Below are 18,087 nucleotides of genomic sequence, written 5' to 3'. Positions count from 1 at the left end.
ATTTAAAACGAACATATATCAAAATTGCATTTGAATAGTCATTTTCAGAAAAATGAAAGCTTAGACAGTATGTTATCTGAAGATAATGGCAAATAAATGCTTGCACAAAAGTTACTTATTTCTTAAACAAATGTTACTAAATGACTCACTGTAACTTAAAGTAACAATAATAAACATGTCACATAGGACTTATGGTATAAAAAGAAATAATTCTATAGAATTATCCATAATCATAAAAGTTAACAATAAGGTAAATGGGATGATATGCCTTTATTAATATAAATGGGAAATTTAAGTATCAGGGAATGATACACAACATTAATTTTAAATATTATTGTCAACTTGGGAATAATAATTAGTGATAGAATCTCCAATTACGTAATTAATCATGAAAAGTAAATATAGTCTATAGTCTTAAACAAATGAAATATAAAATTGAAGTAAGTATTACTATAAATTTGTGAAATTTAAAAAAATAAGTTTCTGTGTGTGTGTGTCAAGAGAGTTACACTTAAATCCATAAAGAGCTTTCATTTCTCACTCAGTAAAATGTCAATAGTTAAAACACACTACCATCTATGAAGATGAATTCTGCAACACAATGAGATAGTGACTAGGCAATATTTTTTGACCTTTCTTTTAAAAGCCAAATATATTTTGGTATTTTCAAAAATGAAATAAAAGTAGATGTGTATCACTGACGTTCACATACATTTACAACTGCTTTATTTGTAATATATTTCAATTGTAGAAGAAACATGCAGACAAATATGTAAGTAGAAAGACTAATACATCAGCAGAAATCAGCTGCTTCACACATGAACCAAAATGTGCACCGATCTCAAATACAACAGGAATCAAACGAAGCCAAAGCCAAGTATCTGATACCATGTGATCACTTTACATGACAACATAGGAAATGTAAATTAATTTTTTTTTGTCACAGATAATAACTTCCTAATTTTTTAAGGTGAATATATGGGAGCAAATTAGTTGAAAGAACTGAAGAAGAAATTTCTAAAGTGACAGAAATCTTCAATTTTTTTGTGATGACTGTGATATATTTACATTCTGTTTCCACTAAGGCAACCCAGGCCCAGAAATCATGTATTTTCTCTCCTTTCATGGTGTTAGCATTGGATCATCAGAGATTCATGTTCTGTAGTACCAGGAAGCATTTGTGAACACCGAAAGACCAATCAGGTGCCGATCCGATCCGATACAATCACACAAGAGTCTTTATTCACAAGTTCAAACTCGGGCTTAAGTCATGCTGACCCACAAGATGGTTTCGGTGGATAAAAGCCCCAAACACTCCTCAGGACAAGATTTTATAGGAAATATCAAGAGAAGGGTGAGTGTTTCTAGTCTGGCTAAGCATGTAATTGGGGGTGGGGCTACTATGGTCTTCATCATAATTGGCTGGCGCTAGAAGCCAAACCATAAACTTAACTTCTGTTTTCCTCATGACTGGTGATTGTTAGGCAGGGAGGGCTTGTAATATGGAGGTGCAAATTTGTTGGGAGAATAACCTGGAGAGACAGGTCTTGTGTGTCTGTGTGTGTGTGTGGCGACTGGCCTATTAGTTTGCTTGAGTTCAAACTTGGGTTAGGTTCTATAAGATGGAGTCTAAACCCCAAAAAAACTTGGTCTCTAAGTTCTACTCGGAATACCGAGATAGTCTAGAAATTTAGTCAGGGGATATTTACGAAGAACAGAAAGACAGAAGACAGAGCACAGTAGTACAAAGAGTTAAGGGCAATAATAGAACTGAAATCATTAGATTTGATAGGAACTGGAAGGCAGGGTGTTAGCATTCTGTCTAAACTCCACCCCAAAGTTACCTGGCAAAGGCAGGTAGGCCTGACCCACTATAAAAAGGGGTGCTCATCCCCTCCTCCTTCTCTTGTTCCTTTCTTGCTCTCTTGGGATCTTGCTCCCTTACTCTTCCCTCTCCCCGCCTCACCTCCATGTGGTCATGACTGGCCTCTACTTCTCTACTCTCTCTCTACCTTTCTCTGACTCTACTACTCTCTTAATTCCCCTCCCCATACCCTGAATAAACTCTATTCTATACTATATGGTCATATGGCTGGTCGCTCAGTGGGAAGGGATGCCTTGTCATGGCCCTGCTGTGACACCCCCTTCCTCCATACCTGACTACACCCCCATAGAACATATTCCTTCTCAACTTTTTATAAACACATCACAGGGAAAACAGGGAATATTGGGAGGAATAATTAACACTCATGGTCTTTTGGAAAAGCCACATGGAACTCTGCTACTATAAGAATTTCATAAAATATATCCTTCTATACATGCAAAGATTTTATGGGGGAGGCCATATTAAAAGTAATTTCCCCTGCTACCAGATTAAATACCCAGTTGCAGGAATGGGTCACCTCTTGGTGAAATGTTAGTAAATAGGTTCATAAAGACATCCCCCTTCCTCAAATTAGAGAATATTCCAAGTAGTGGCTACCCTCTGGAAATTGACAGTAGGACCCTAACGCTAAAACATCACATATTTGAATCATAGAACATGTAGACATTAATCTGGTACTCAACTTCAAGATTCAACTCTACTGTCTTCAGTGCTATGTAGGCTGTTAGAGGAGAACTGTTAGCCTCAACCTCACCCAGATGTGAGCTCTTAAAGCCACAATGACTGGATTGACAAATTAAGCCCACACTTTGAATGGTAACATACATTTCACTGGAGTACCCAAACAAATGTTTGGATTAATGGCCTGTTCCATGAGATCAAACCTAACCTTAGAAATATTAAGTACAACAAAACTTGTGGCTAGGTAAGTCAAAGTTTCTAGTGGAGAATGAAGTACTATTATTTTGTTTAATAGATATAGTATTAAAACTACTCCCAGTGACTTTCTCCTGTACCCGTAGATCAGAGTCTCTCCGACCTCTAAAGAAAAGCCTCTATTTGTTGTATTAGGTAGTAGTTAATACAGAGCCTCAAGCATTTCAACAGGAAGAATAAAACAAGCTGTCTAGTACTCAGCTGTAAATCAGACATTTATGTGTCATATTTAGGCCCAGCAAATTATCTAGAAGTGGGCCAGAAAGCTTAGAAAGGCCAAGGTTGTAGATAACATCAAGAAAACTGTTTTCCAAGCACATGGAAAATAAACATATGAATTCACAATTATGTGACAGCACACATAAGGTATGCAAAAATCCAGCTAGGAAAAACTACAGTGTACTTGAGGAAAGTTGGTATGTAATTTCACCACTAGCTGAGAAACTATTAGTGCTTCCTAGCTATTGAGGAGGAAAAGCTAATATTTTGATATTATGACTCCTGGTAGACTCACCACACAACAGAACAGGGTTCTATTCCAAGGTAAGTTAAGTATCAAAAACTGGAGAAAGACGAAAACCGAGAAATCATCTCATAGTTGGGTAGGAAGGAAAAGGAGGGTTGAAAGGGTGTTAAATGATGGGCAGTCATATGTCCCAATATATTATGTAAAGTTTTCAAGGAATTAATAAAATATCTTTTAAAGCCTATGCAGGTACCATAATATCAAACAGTTAGAATGCATGTGCATTGTGTAATGAATTATACATTTAAAAATTGGGAGTTAATTAGGCAATGAAGGTAAACTTGATGAATGAGTTTCCTGCTTTTACACAAAGGTGCACAGAAGTCTCTGCCTCTGTCTATGTTCCTCTCTCTGCCTCTGTCTATGTTCCTCTCTCTGCCTCTGTCTATGTTCCTCTCTCTGTCTCTGTCTATGTTCCTCTCTCTGTCTCTGTCTATGTTCCTCTCTCTGTCTCTGTCTATGTTCCTCTCTCTGTCTCTGTCTCTATTTATGTTCCTGTCTCTGTTTGTCTTCGTCTCTATCTGTCTCTGTCAGTCTCTGCCTCAGTTTCTCTTCCTCTCTCCCTCCTTCCCTTCCTGTGCTTTAGAGTTTTTTCTCCATCCACTCTTCCTTTATTCTCTCACCCTCTCCCTTTCTCCACATACTTATCTCCTTCCTTCTCCCTTTGCCCTTTTCATTCTCTTCCTTTTCTCCTTCCTTCCCCTACCATCTTCCTTCCAGTTTTTTTGTTCTGTCTATTCCAATACCTCTAGCCTCTTCCTTTATACACCCTTTAGTCTCCATTTTCTTCTTTATTCTCTTGCCTCACTACCTTCTTACCTTCTTTTTTTGTTTCCTCCTATTCCCATTCTTCACCATCTTTGCCTCCTCTGACATCCCCTTCCCCTCTTCTCTTTCTTCTTTCCTTTCATATATTGGCCCCCACTTTTTTCCTTATTTTCAATGTTTCTCTTTCTCTATCTTTTCTTCCTTTATCACCTGAGGAAACAGTAAGGCAATATTTATGATCAGAAATATGGCTTTCAATAGATACTTTTTTACTTCAGAACCCTTGTTTTTTGATAGAATACATACCTACTTAGAAGAAAAAAACTGTTTGCTTGCTAAATCACCTACTCAACAGTATTCCATTACAGCAGCCAGAATATAGCACTTCAGAAACAAAGTACCAGAGAAACAAATGGACAGCAAACATCAATTCTGAAATACATTGTCTCTGATCTATGCAGCTTGGATAGTGAATTTCTTTCCATAAATAGTTAATAAGGTATGTTAAAAATATGAGTATATATATATATATATATATGTATGTATGTATATATATATATATATATATATATATATATATATATATGTATTTGAATTAGTTACATAATATCCATTTAACTTGTCATGCTTTCATTGACAGACCTGTGGAGCTTGGTCCACTCATACTATTTGTGGGAAGCCATTTGAAAATACTGTGAAATTTAGGACAAATGGGTATATAAAAAGCTCTTATTTTGTGTAGTTTCAGAGACTACTTTGTAGCATTGGTGAACTATCAAGATCATTTCAAAATTAAATTTATATTTTATTCAACAATTATGTGGTTATTTTTATTTTTTCCTGGAAAGATAGATTACATATACCATTTAATCTTAAAATTATTTTAAAAGCATATATTTCTTACAAAATTTTAATTTCTCTTTAATTATTTTTGAATCCATCAAATGTAAACGGTTTCAATAAAATTGCAAATGCTACAAAACCCAAAAACCCAACCAACTACCAGATGGAACTTTTCTAAAAGGTGAAACAGAAGTATTTGGACAAATTTGCCAAGGATTAAAGTTAACTATGCTGAGAAGGCAGAAGTAGCCAACCTTGAGGAGATTAATATTCTCATAGAAAGAGAAAGTGTCCCATACATGGGAAAGATTAAGGGTGAAATGCCACAGAATTTGACTTGTGACAACAATTCTCTATTGTTTATATCTTACGGCAGCAGCTGATGTATAACTCTTCTTTGGCTAAAACAAAGTGACTGATATAAATGGACTGTCCTAATAGACATTAAAAGCAAGGGACTCTGAAGGCTTTTCATATTTCCTGGAGAAGGTTACATTTCCTCCTATGCTTGAACACATTTTTTTGACTAATTTCAAGATGCAATGTATTCAGATATTTTCTCTAAGCACTGAATTGCTATATTGAATTGGATAGTATTCAGCTTTATTCTGTCACCTCACATATGATAAAACTCTGCCTTGATTGAAACTGGAATCGTACCTGCTAAAAACTAAATTCTTGCTAGCAGAGAGATAGCCATGCTTGTAACCCGGGTCAGCAGTGAGTTGTATATTGATATGAGCAAGTTACTGGAACTTTTGCTCATTTCCCTTTTTTGGTAAAGGAGAATATCAATGAAAGCCACACCACAGGGCCATAGAGCTCTTAAGAAAGGAGGAAGAAGCACTAGGAACAGTGTGTTTCTTTTGAAGTATTACTTGCTAAGTACCAGTTCTCACAAGAGGACTATTTCCATGCTAGGCCACAACTCTAATATGCATGAAGTACACTATTGTGGCAATGCAAAGTTTTTCTCATACCTTTATTGTGATCCATTATTTCAACCCACAGTATATGATCTCCCTTAATTATCTTTACATTTTCCAAAAATGGGGTCGAATGATTTAGTGAATAATAGAGTAAAAATAATGTTCATGAGTCTTCAAAACTATGTGTTAATATAACGCAGGTATCTACTGTCTTTGGTTGAGAAATCCTAAGCCTGAACTTAATTTTCTTAATGCAGAGTATTAAATTAGATATTGCTTTCCTTAGATATCAGCTCTAATGACAAGAATAAACTGTTAAACCAATTCATTTAGGTAAGTGTATAAAATATCGATTTATTTCAAAATATCATGTTTAGTTATAAAACAGAACTCAAGATAGCCTCTAGTGTTATTTTAAATTTTCAAAATGTTTTTAAAATTAATTTCGTGTGTGTGTGTGTGCACATGTGTGCATTCATTTGTGTGTGTGCATGTGTGTGTGCACGTGTGTTCATTCGTTTGTGTGTGTGCATGTGTGTGCATGTGTGTGTGTGTGCGTGTGTGTGTGCATGTACGTGTGTGTGTGCATGTGCGTGTGCGTGCATGTGTGTGTGTGTGTATGCCCGCATGCGTGTGCATGTTTGTGTATCTTAGTATGCATATGAGTATAGAGTGCTCTAGCAGCCAGAAGAAGGTAATACATTCCCTGAAGCTTTGGTTAAACATGTGAACAGGAACAGAACCTAGGTCCTCTGTCTACCAGCAAGTAGCCTTAACTATTAAGCCATTTTTCTAGCCCCATTATTTAACATCAAAGTTTTTAAAATATTTTATTCATTTTATGTTTTTGTATTTGTGGGTGTCTATGTATCTGAACATAGTGTGTGTCATGGAACACACATATAGGTTTTAGGACAAGTAGAGGAATAGGTTCTCAACTTCTACTATGTGGGATCCCAGGAACAAAATCTCTTTGCTATGCTTGGCAGGAAGTACCTTTGCCAATTGAGCCATTTTGCTGGCCTGGATTAGCATTTCCATTGTATAAAGAGATTAAAATTAATTCTGACTTTCCACTGAATTATTGTTAAAGAACGGTAGTAGACAGCTCATAGTTCTTATGGAGTACCTACTACCATCACTCTGTTCAAGTGGGCATATAATAAACTGACTCCTAATAACTTATCATCAAAGAAGAATTTTCTTAGTGTTTTATAGATAGAAAACAACACAAAGACCCACAACTGGTCAAGGCATAGAGAGAACAAGAGGCTAAGGAATACTCAACACTAACTGGAACATATATATTCCATCTTCTCCTCTTAAGGTTGAAAGATCATTGCAGAATAAGGATGTAGAAAAATTTTAATACCCAAAATTGTGAATCACTACAGCAAGTCTTTTTCAAGACACACATATGGTACCCTCCTTAAATCTTCACAAATGCTTAGTAGGATCCATACTTTCTTCTTTCTAGCAAAATCATATCTTTGTTAGTAGGTGGTTCTCATTGCAAACAATAATAAGAAATGCGAAGGATCCATGGCTTTTATTATATATTGGTAATTTCTCATTAATTTATAAAATGATAAAACAATAACAATAATTTATTTTTACCAAAAATACTCAAATGAAGAAGAAACTATTTAAAACTTTAAGATTTATTATTATTTTATGGGTATGACTTATTTTTTTCTGAATGTATGTACACACATCCTGTACATACAGTACCCTCAATGGTTACAGATATCATTTGATCTTCTGGCACTCTATTCATAGGAGATTTTGAGCAACCATATGAGTGCTGGGAAGCTTTGTGCTTGTTTTTTTTTTCCACAATCAATCCAGATTCCCTGCATGAGTAGTAACAAGTGCCCTTAGCCATTGAACCATCTCTTTAGGACAGAATAATTTTATTATATCAAAACATGATTGAAAATAGTATAATACTTGCATATGGTTCTCCATGCTCTAGCTAACCACAGGTTACATAAAATATTTGTGATACTTGGAAGTAAAATATGTTGTTTTATATACGAGCATAAGACCAAATATGAGGCTGTCTCATTAATTAACTAATTAATTATTTATTACACATTAGAAACATTGTACAGGTAAACAACTAATAAATTCTCCCTCTTGGTGAAAAACAGTCTTCATAATCTACATGGATATTGGTCGACACAGCACACACAGAAACTTCTCAGCATACTGATGCATTTCTGTCCTAGTAGGCAAGACCAAACAATGTCTTGAGTTTGAAAATCCTACAAGCTAAAAAGAGGAATAATTGTGCCGTGTTTCTTAAGTTTTCAGATTAAAATATTTGGTGCACAATTTAAAAAGAAAGGTCATGGAGAGGAATATCCAGAGGATGATACTTTGCCCCAGGAAAATGTACAGCTCATTGCCTACGTTAAATGACTATGCAACTGCACAAGAACCTAAGAGATGGTACTCACCACTCTAATATAAGGAGCACACAGCCAAGCTTTGTGTTTGTTTTTTTTTTTTCCACAAATTGCTTGGTTTTTTTTTTTCCCTAAAATGTTGAACATCAGTTAGACATTACCAGAAAATAAATTATTACTCACCATCTGTCTTAGAATCTGAGTATTATATTCCCCATTATAGAAATTTAGTAATCACAACCTTAGAAATGGTTATGGAAATTCATCATTCATTTGATATATAGACAATACAGAATTGTGAGAACAAAATAATCAGCACTAAATAATTATTGTTAGAAATTGCAATAACAAAACTTCAATAATACCTCATGGTAAAATGAGTACTATTAATTTGCTTTTCATCCTGGAATGGCAGTTGTAAAGTTAGTCACCATAGCACATTTATTCACAAAAAGACAATTCTTTAATATTAAGCAGAAGAAATTATGTTGGACACCGTTACCCACATTACTGCTCACAGTGATGGAACAATAAAAGGAGTGCAGAGAATTATCATAGGCAGTACTGTGCATAGAATAGAGGCAATAATACCTGTTCTATTATCAGTCTGTTCCTGCATACAAACTCCATACCATATAGTGTGCCCTGAATTCTACCTCACAATAATATTAATCAATTTAAAATCAGGACTTTATGGAACTGTTTTGGTAATATCAACTTAAGTTGATATTCAATGCCTTAATGCAGCTACCACTTTGTTTATCTCAGTGGAACAAAGACCGGTACAAAGTGGTTCTTCTGGCCTTGATTTTTTCAGATTTCATGCCCCAGCTAGAAGAAATGACCAGTGAGCTTACTAAGAGTCTAGTCTTATAATAAACTATAAACTTTTGTGCTAGAAGAATCTAAGGATGGAATTTTCCCAAGACAGGCACCAAAACTTACATTTAAGAGCATTACCAAACTCATGGTTTCACTACATATATTTACATTTTGAAGGGAAAATACTGTGTTTAAATTCTAGCAGCCTCTGAGCACAACTTGAGGGATTTAAAAGTTTAAATGATTTACTGAGTTGATTTCCTTTGCATGATGGTGCCTTGACAAGGTATACTTTCTTTGGTTGCCTGATTAAAATCAACTATTAGGTTAAAATTGGAGCGGGTCATGTAATGAGTGTGTGAGTGTTTGACCTGATTAATGATTTCAGTGAGCTGTGTGGTGCCAAACAGGTGCAAATATCCAATTTCTGGTCACATCAAAATGGGCTAAAGAGTTTACTCTTTTGATCTGCATTTACTCTTCACAAATGTCTACTAAATTCTACGTTGTTTGATTATAAATCCACTTAAAGATGTTTAGATTTAACTAATAAATAAATGTGGCTTTTTTTTTTTTTGCTTTCTACTAAAGCCTCCAATCTGTACCACAAACACCTCAGTCCCTTGTGCGTTCTATTCTTTTTTCTAATTTAATGCGGTTAATTATCTCTAAATCACACCTCCAGTTTATTCCCTTGTTTGACTTAGTTCTTCTAAGACAATGTTCATTAGACTCATCCATGTTTCATAAGGAATTATATACCTATTTTGTCATGTTGATACAAAGTTTTGCTACAGAGTCCCAGACTAGGTTGAAACTCAGCAAAACAAAACCACCTTGAACTTGCTATCCTGCCTCTGCTTCTGGAAGGCTGTTTCTATAGAATTGCATCAGTATCCTTGGAATATATATTGCCTGTTCTAATCTTTAGTGTTTCATGCAGAAATATTCTTTTGATATGACATTCTAGTGAATGGATGTGGTCCCAACTTCTTTGTCAAAAAAATAAAAATAAAATAAAATAAACCTGTGATGAGAATCCAAAAGACAATGGCAAGTAAAAGTACCATGTGAACGAAGCTTTTCCTTCTTCCCCCACTAAGTGATTGATAAAAGATGAGATAGCTGGATAAACTAGACACAACCAAAGTTTACACTGAATTTCAATAATGCCATGAGTGCATGTAATCAAGTAAAGATCAAAGCATTATAGGTTAATATGCTGTATGGTAGGAAGAACTTCTAAAAAAATTTTGTATTTCTTAAAGTAGCATCATTCTTTGCCTGTGGTTTCTCTTATAAATCCCACATTCTTTCTCTCAAGAAAATTACTTAAGGAAATGCATGCTCTTTGAAATGAGTACTAAATTCACCTCTCATTCATGTGGAGTAGAGTCTTAGGGATGACTTTAAGAATAATTTTTACCCTAAAGTATGTAAGTACAATCCTATTCTCTGAGAATTTACATGCAGATTCACTTACACATTGAATATATACTTAGTATAATGTATTCTTATATCTCCCATTCATTTATTTTTTTTTTTAGCTGTGTAAGTTACTAAACAGTTTTGGCTATTAAACTTCATTTACATATCACTTATTGCTGACTACAATAACTGCTTACTGATAGGAGCTCAGTATTGGCTGTTCCCTGAGAGGTTGTACAAGTACCTGACCAATTCAGATGCAGATAGAGCCAACCATCAGAAGGAGCCCAGGGACCCCTAAGGAAGAGGTAGGAGAAAGACCTTAGGAGCTGAAGGGGATTGTAATCTCATAGGAAGAACAATATTAACTAATTGGACCACCCAGAGCTTCCAGGTATTAGACTGCCAACCAAAGAGTATACAGGAGGGAGCCATGACTCCCTCATGATACATATGTAGCAGACGAAGGCCTTATCTGAAATAAATGGGAAGAGAGGTCCTTGGTCCTGTGGAGTCTTGATGCCCCAGCATAGGGTAATGCTAGAGCAGTGAAGCAGGAGTAGGTGAGTGGGTAGAGGAACTACCTCGTAGAGGCAAAGGGGATGGGGGAGAAGAGGGATAGGATGGGGGGGGGTTGTGAAGGGGTAACCGGTAAGGGGTATATCGTTTGAAATGTAAGTGAATAAAATGATTAATAAAAAATAATATTTCTTATCACTCAGAGAGCATTGCCCAAATAATGTATGTGCAAGAGGGCATGCCCCATGGTCCCAAGTGATATGATGATGTTGCTATTGTAACTTTCCATGATGCTACATCCATAGGAAACTGTTTACTATTCCTTCTTGGAAGACAGATTTATCATGAACATAATGACTAAATGAATAGAAATAAAGATTAAGCTTGGCATTATTAAAATGCCTTAAAATTTCAAGAGAATTTTGTAGCCGTTCAGGGGCCACGAAGAACTGGGTATACCTGAAAGGGAGGTTGGGAATGAAATAGGATGGGCAGGCAAGAGAAGAAGGAAGCCAAGAAAAGGTTCTCTGATCAAGGCTCAAAGTTTAATTTTCAGCTGTGTGTTTATATAGGGGAAACCCAAAGACTCATCCTTTGTTTCAGCTAGGTTGTGTTGCTTGGTTTCAGCTGGATTCTGTGGCAGAAGAAGCTCAGCAGCTCAGCAGGCAGTCTGCTTCTGCAGGTGGGCAAGGCAGGAGATTTTTATCTAGGTCAGAAGACTCCAGCCAGTTTGGTGGAAGATGGACTGTGGCAAACAGTTAAGGTCTGATTAGCCTGCTCAGGACTGAAGGGGAGGGCACAGAACTTTTTTGAAAATAACAAAACAAAACAAAACAAAACAAAACAAAACAAAACAAAACAAAACAAAACAAAACAAACAAAAAACTGCCTTAGAATGAAAGACCTATCCTTGAGATGTGAATTTTCACATGAATAGAGGACCTCCTTGCAGGAGTCTTCCTGTGTGTAAGTATCTGATCACAACGGGAACAAAATAAGAAAAATTCACATGCTATGAATGTGGAAACAAACTTAGAGATCTCACTCACACAATAATCAACATTCTTTTAGACTGTACCAAGAGTTCCCCCTAATACTCATGTTCTTGGCTTTTGAAGCTATGTTGCCAAAAATCAGGGCACAACTCACTGTTGCCAGGTGTGCCATGTACAACCACTCTGGAAATCAGTCTGGCGGTTCCTCAGAAAACTGGACATAGTACTACCGGAGGATCCAGCAATACCTCTCCTGGGCATATATCCAGAAGATGCCCCAACAGGTAAGAAGGACACATGCTCCACTATGTTCATAGCAGCCTTATTTATAATAGCCAGAAGCTGGAAAGAACCTAGATGCCCCTCAACAGAGGAATGGATACAGAAAATGTGGTACATCTACACAATGGAGTACTACTCAGCTATTAAAAAGAATGAATTTATGAAATTCCTAGCCAAATGGATGGACCTGGAGGGCATCATCCTGAGTGAGGTAACACATTCACAAAGAAACTCACACAATATGTATTCACTGATAAGTGGATATTAGCCCCAAACCTAGGATACCCAAGATATAAGATATAATTTGCTAAACACATGAAACTCAAGGAGAATGAAGACTGAAGTGTGGACACTATGCCCCTCCTTAGATTTGGGAACAAAACACCCATGGAAGGAGTTACAGAGACGGAGTTTGGAGCTGAGATGAAAGGATGGACCATGTAGAGACTGCCATAGCCATAGCCAGGGATCCACCCCATAATCAGCATCCAAACGCTGACACCATTGCATACACTAGCAAGATTTTATTGAAAGGACGCAGATGTAGCTGTCTCTTGTGAGACTATGCCGGGGCCCAGCAAACACAGAAGTGGATGCTCACAGTCAGCTAATGGATGGATCATAGGGCTCCCAATGGAGGAGCTAGAGAAAGTAGCCAAGGAGCTAAAGGGATCTGCAACCCTATAGGTGGAACAACATTATGAGCTAACCAGTACCCCGGAGCTCTTGACTCTAGCTGCATATATATCAAAAGATGGCCTAGTCGGCCATCACTGGAAAGAGAGGCCCATTGGACTTGCAAACTTTATATGCCCCAGTACAGGGGAATACCAGGGCCAAAAAGGGGGAGTGGGTGGGCAGGGGAGTGGGGGTGGGTGGATATGGGGGACTTTTGGTATAGCATTGGAAATGTAAATGAGTTAAATACCTAATAAAAAATGGAAAAAAAAAAAAAAGAAAGAAAAATTCACATGCTATGAATGTGGAAACAAACTTAGAGATCTCATTCACACAATAATTGACATTCTTTTAGACTATATGGAGAGTTCCCCCTAATACTCATGTTCTTGGCTTTTGAAGCTATGTTGCCAAAAATCAGGGCACAACACACTGTTGCCAGGTGTGCCATGTCTCACAGGCTGTCAGAGAAACCCTGAAGGCTGTTTGTAAGATGTCATGCTTGTGGTGGGCTGGGTATTTCCTAAGACTTTAATATACACAAAAGTAGCTTGTAATAATTACTTGAAATGGAGAACAATATAGCTTGAATGTTAAAGTGTTAGATGAAAACTACATTGCCATACCTGCAAAGAAAATACATTGAGTGTAAGATAAAAATGAAAGATTTAGGAAGATGATTGTGCATACTATTTAGTAAGTTGTGGAGCAGAATACACGTTGCTTGGTTTTGAGAATTCCCACACCTTGATTTTGTAGATATCAATGCATTCTTTAATTAAATACTTCTTTAAAATAGTGAATTTTATACTGATTACCCTGGATAATGCCCAGATTTCTTATCAGTTAGATTGAGAAATGCCCATTGGACTTTCATTGCATCTTGAGTATACTATTTCTGTCATTGAAATAGCTTTGCACATTTGAATTTTTAATTTTGTTCATCAGAACCTACAAACTTTCTCATATTTCCGTGAAAATTTGGTACCAGACAGTATTCCTGCAGCTCACATTCCTGAACTAGAAATTGATGTAAGCGACTGTGATGCCCATGACTCCTACGAGAGTTGTTCTTATCCTTTACTCTCAAATTTCATAAGATTTAGAGATAAGACAAGCAATTATGAAATAAGCACATCAGACACAGTTTTGTATTTTTATGAAAAAGATGTTTCAACGGACTACGGATACACTTGATCCAAAATATGCAACTGCAACTTTGGTCAGAGAATTGTGAGAGATCAGCTTACAGTGTAGATTCTCATGTGGATGGAAGATATGTGACACACATTCCTTAAGTCATGCGCAAATGTGATAACATACAGTGGTTTATAAGAGAACATTAAATGTTGTGAGTTCCTTGCAGATAAAGATTGTTCCTTATTCATATATGTACATATTACACACACAGTATGTCCCTGAAAAGTTCTTTATGATGAAGTTATGCTTATTGAATTTGCTGTTTTGAGTTATACTACTTCACTAGAGTGAATATAGGAGTCTGTAAACCTAGGTCAGTGCCATGCGTAGGAATCCCATGAAGAGCTTAATAAAATATCTCATTTTTTCTATGATATTCTTTTTCTATGTGACATAGACGCTTAATTCAATTAGGAATGAGTTAGCAGTGTAAAATAAAAATAATGTAAAAAAGAGGAAAAAGATAACAGAAATTTTGGTTATAAAATTAAAAGTAGCAACTAAGAAAAGAAAAGGTTATATTTATTTAACATTTTTTAAGGTTTTTCTTTAATAAGATATCTTCTTTATTGACATTTCAAATGTTATCCCCTTTCCTAGTTTCCCCTCTGAAAATCCTCTATCCCCTACCCTCTCCCCCTGCTCCACAACCCACCCACTCCCATTCCTGGCCCTGGCATTCCCCTATACTGGGGCATAGAGCCTTCACAGGACCAAGGGCTTCTCCTCCCATTGATGACTGACTAGGCCATCCTCTGCTATGAATATAGCTAGAGCCACAAGTTCCACCATGTGTTTCTTTGACTGGTGGTATAATTCCAAGGAGCTTTGAAGATACTGGTTAGAAACTTTTTATATAATTATATAATGTTACAATTATATAGTAGCAAAATCAATATTCATCTAATTTTATTGGAATTAAACATAAAGACAGTAAAGATTAAGCAAAATAAATTGCAGAATATATATTCATTTAACCAGTCATTAGCAATTTGATTTTTGAAACATGTACCTTAATTTAAAATATCATTAGAAAATAAGATGAATTCTTCTTGGAAGAGGATAGCTGATTTTAATTCATAAAAGTTGTCTTCTTTTCTTTCAGGTTGTGACAAAACATTCTTACCAAAGAAAGCAATATACATGAGAGGAAAAGTTTCTTTAGCTGATAATTCTAGATTATAGTACATGTCAGTAAGAAAGGCAAAATAGCAAGGAAGTTAAAGTATTGCTCCACAACCTTAGAGCAGAGAAAATAAATGGATGCATTCTTCAAGTATTTAACTGACTTCCCTTTTCAATCAATCCCAGTTTATTCAGTCCAAGAGTGCTCCCTATATTCAAGGTGTATTAGTCAGGGTTCTCTAGAGTCACAGAACTTAAGGATAGTCTCTATATAGTAAAGGAATTTATTGATGACTTACAGTCGGCAGCCCAATTCCCAACAATTGTTCAGTCACAGCTGTGAATGGAAGTCCAAGGATCTAGCAGTTACTCAGTCTCATGCAGCAAGCAGGTGAAGGAGCAAGACTCCCTTCTTCCAATGTCCTTATATTGTCTCCAGTAGAAGGTGTAGCTCAGATTAAAGGTGTGTTCCACCACACCCTTAATCCCAGATGAAAAGGTGTAGCCCAGATCAAAGTTCTGTTCCTTAAACTCGGAGATTTGATCTTCTGCAATCCATAGCCACTATGGCTCAAGATCTCCATACCAAGATCCAGATAAGGATCTCCAAGCCTCCAGATAAGGGTCACTGGTGAGCCTTCCAATTCTGGATTGTAGTTCATTCCAAATATAGTCAAGTTGACAACCAGGAATAGCCACTAAACAAGGTAAGTGCTCCGACCACCATTAAACAATTAAGAAAATTCCTAACAGTCATATCCACAGACCAACATTATTGAGGAAATTCCTCATTGAGAATCTCTTTCGAGGTGTTTTTATACTCTTTCAAGCTGACAGTTAAAACTAATTATTGCACAAGTATTCTCTTTCTCTCCCTAAGTAAACCCAAACCAAGCCAATATTTAAAGAAACAAAATGAGAACAAAGAAGTAACTCACAACAAAGGTCTTGCTATTGTCCACAGACCCTCAAAGACTCATTTAGGTTCATATTTTATATAAATAGACTATAGCCCATCACAGGCTGCTTAGACGTTCATACAAGACTTTCTTGGAGAAAGTATATCTTCTATCATTTTTTTAGTTTAAACAAATTTGAGTTCTTTGTAAAGTTTAGATATTAGAGCTTGGCGACTCTTATAGAAGAATAGGAAGGATCGGGGCCAGAAATGGGATAGAAACTCCACAGGAAGACCAACAGAGTCAACTAACCTGGACTCTTCAGGCTTTCAAGAGTCTTTACCACCAATCAAAGAACATACATGGGCTGGGCCTGCTAGACCTCCCCACCCATATGTAGCAGATGTGCAGGGTAGTCTTCATCTGGGCCTGGAACAACTAGAACAGGGACTGTCCTAAAAGCTATTGGCTGTACTTGAGACGTGTTCTTCTAGCTGTGCTGCCTTGTCTTGTCTCACTGGAAGAGGAGATGCCTAGCCCTGCAGAAGTGTCCAGATTAGAGGATACCCAGGGGAGCTCCACCCACTCAGAGGAAAAGGGGAGGGGTGACCAGGAGGGGGTAGCAGTGAGTAGGATGTAAAGTGAATAAGGAAAACAATAAATTTAAAAATAAACAAAAGCAAGATCAAAACAAACATATGATTTGAGCATTTTGATATTGTGGTAGTTATTTTGCAGACTTTGTAGTAGCATAGAGTCTGTAGGTTTCTGCTTCACTCTGATGGCTGTTATTAGAAATCTTCATGAGTTTACCAAATGTAATCTATGAGGAAAGCCTTCAGCTAGCTACTATCAGGTGAAACCTGGGACTTAGCAGTTGAAATACTTGGTTAAAGAACACGGGTAACTAACTTTGCCTTTTGAATAAATGCTTTCCACAGCTTCTCCTTTTACAGATGTGTTTATTATTCACTGTAGCATATCTTATGCTTTTTGCTGTTTTTCAGTGTTTGTTAATGCACAATATGAATAAATTGTGTTACCAAATTACATTTCCCAAAGTAAATTTTGTGAATTTTGATTGAATGCTTTGATTTTTTACAAATTACTAAAATGTATACCGCCAAAGAATATATGTATAATAAAATTTAATACGATTATTGTTAATAATAAATAATGTTTCCTATTTATTGTCATTTCCTTCATCTATTGATTTTTTTTCCTATGTTTTCCCCTTACAGACCTGACATAGATGAATCTTTAGCTCATGGACTGAAGAGATAAATGAGAAAAACAAAGAGTTTCCATGGAATAATCATCAGATTTTATGGTAATTTCAAAATGAGAAGTCTAGTAGAGAGGCAAACTTGATCTCTTTCTAATAAGGTCCAGAGACCTTTGAAGTTCTGTGTATGTAACTGTAACACATTCTTGCTTGTCAGAGGGTTTAATTCAGAACAAAAAATATAAGTTAATAACATCCTGAAAGCTTTCCTAATATGATGCATTGTTGTGCCTTGTTGGAGATCTCCAGAAGACCAGCAAAGAGTCAACTCTGAAGCAATCACACTAGGATCTCTTTATTCCAAGCTAAAGCTTGGGTCACACCACCTACTCTGATGCAGCAGAACAGGAGGAAGAAGTCCCTAGTTCTCAGTGGGACAAGGTTTTATAGAACATGTTAGGCAAGTGAGGGAGGTTCTAGTCTGGCACATATTCAATTGTGGGGGCCATTACAAAATTTTTGGTGCCTTTAGCGTAATTGGCTGCTGGTGGGAGTCAAACCATACACTTCTGCTTTCCTCCTGAATGGTGGTTGGAAGTGGATTGCCAGGGGAGTA

General features: G+C 36.5%; 1 long non-coding RNA gene across 6 annotated transcripts in view; it reads left to right on the top strand.

The window, feature by feature from the left end:
* Positions 1-18,087, top strand: part of Gm43132 — a 67,119-nt gene that overhangs the window by 8,072 nt on the left and 40,960 nt on the right. For 3 of the 6 annotated variants that reach the window (XR_003955859.1, XR_003955855.1, XR_001784794.2), the window contains exons 3-8: positions 1,135-1,354; positions 4,484-4,614; positions 6,174-6,220; positions 10,752-10,856; positions 11,695-11,749; positions 15,328-15,567. This is a non-coding gene — a long non-coding RNA (predicted gene 43132). Of the gene's footprint in view, positions 1-1,134; positions 1,355-4,483; positions 4,615-6,173; positions 6,221-10,751; positions 10,857-11,694; positions 11,750-15,327; positions 15,568-17,497; positions 17,577-17,600; positions 17,633-18,087 lie in introns of those variants that run through there. The other 3 variants (XR_003955856.1, XR_003955857.1, XR_003955858.1) reach the window with 3 other exon arrangements.

Source organism: Mus musculus, chromosome 5 (genome assembly GCF_000001635.26).
Source record: "Mus musculus strain C57BL/6J chromosome 5, GRCm38.p6 C57BL/6J".
Taxonomy (NCBI): domain Eukaryota; kingdom Metazoa; phylum Chordata; class Mammalia; order Rodentia; family Muridae; genus Mus; species Mus musculus.
The sequence above is the reverse complement of the archived record's forward strand: the minus strand, read 5'-3'. Positions and strand labels throughout refer to the sequence as shown.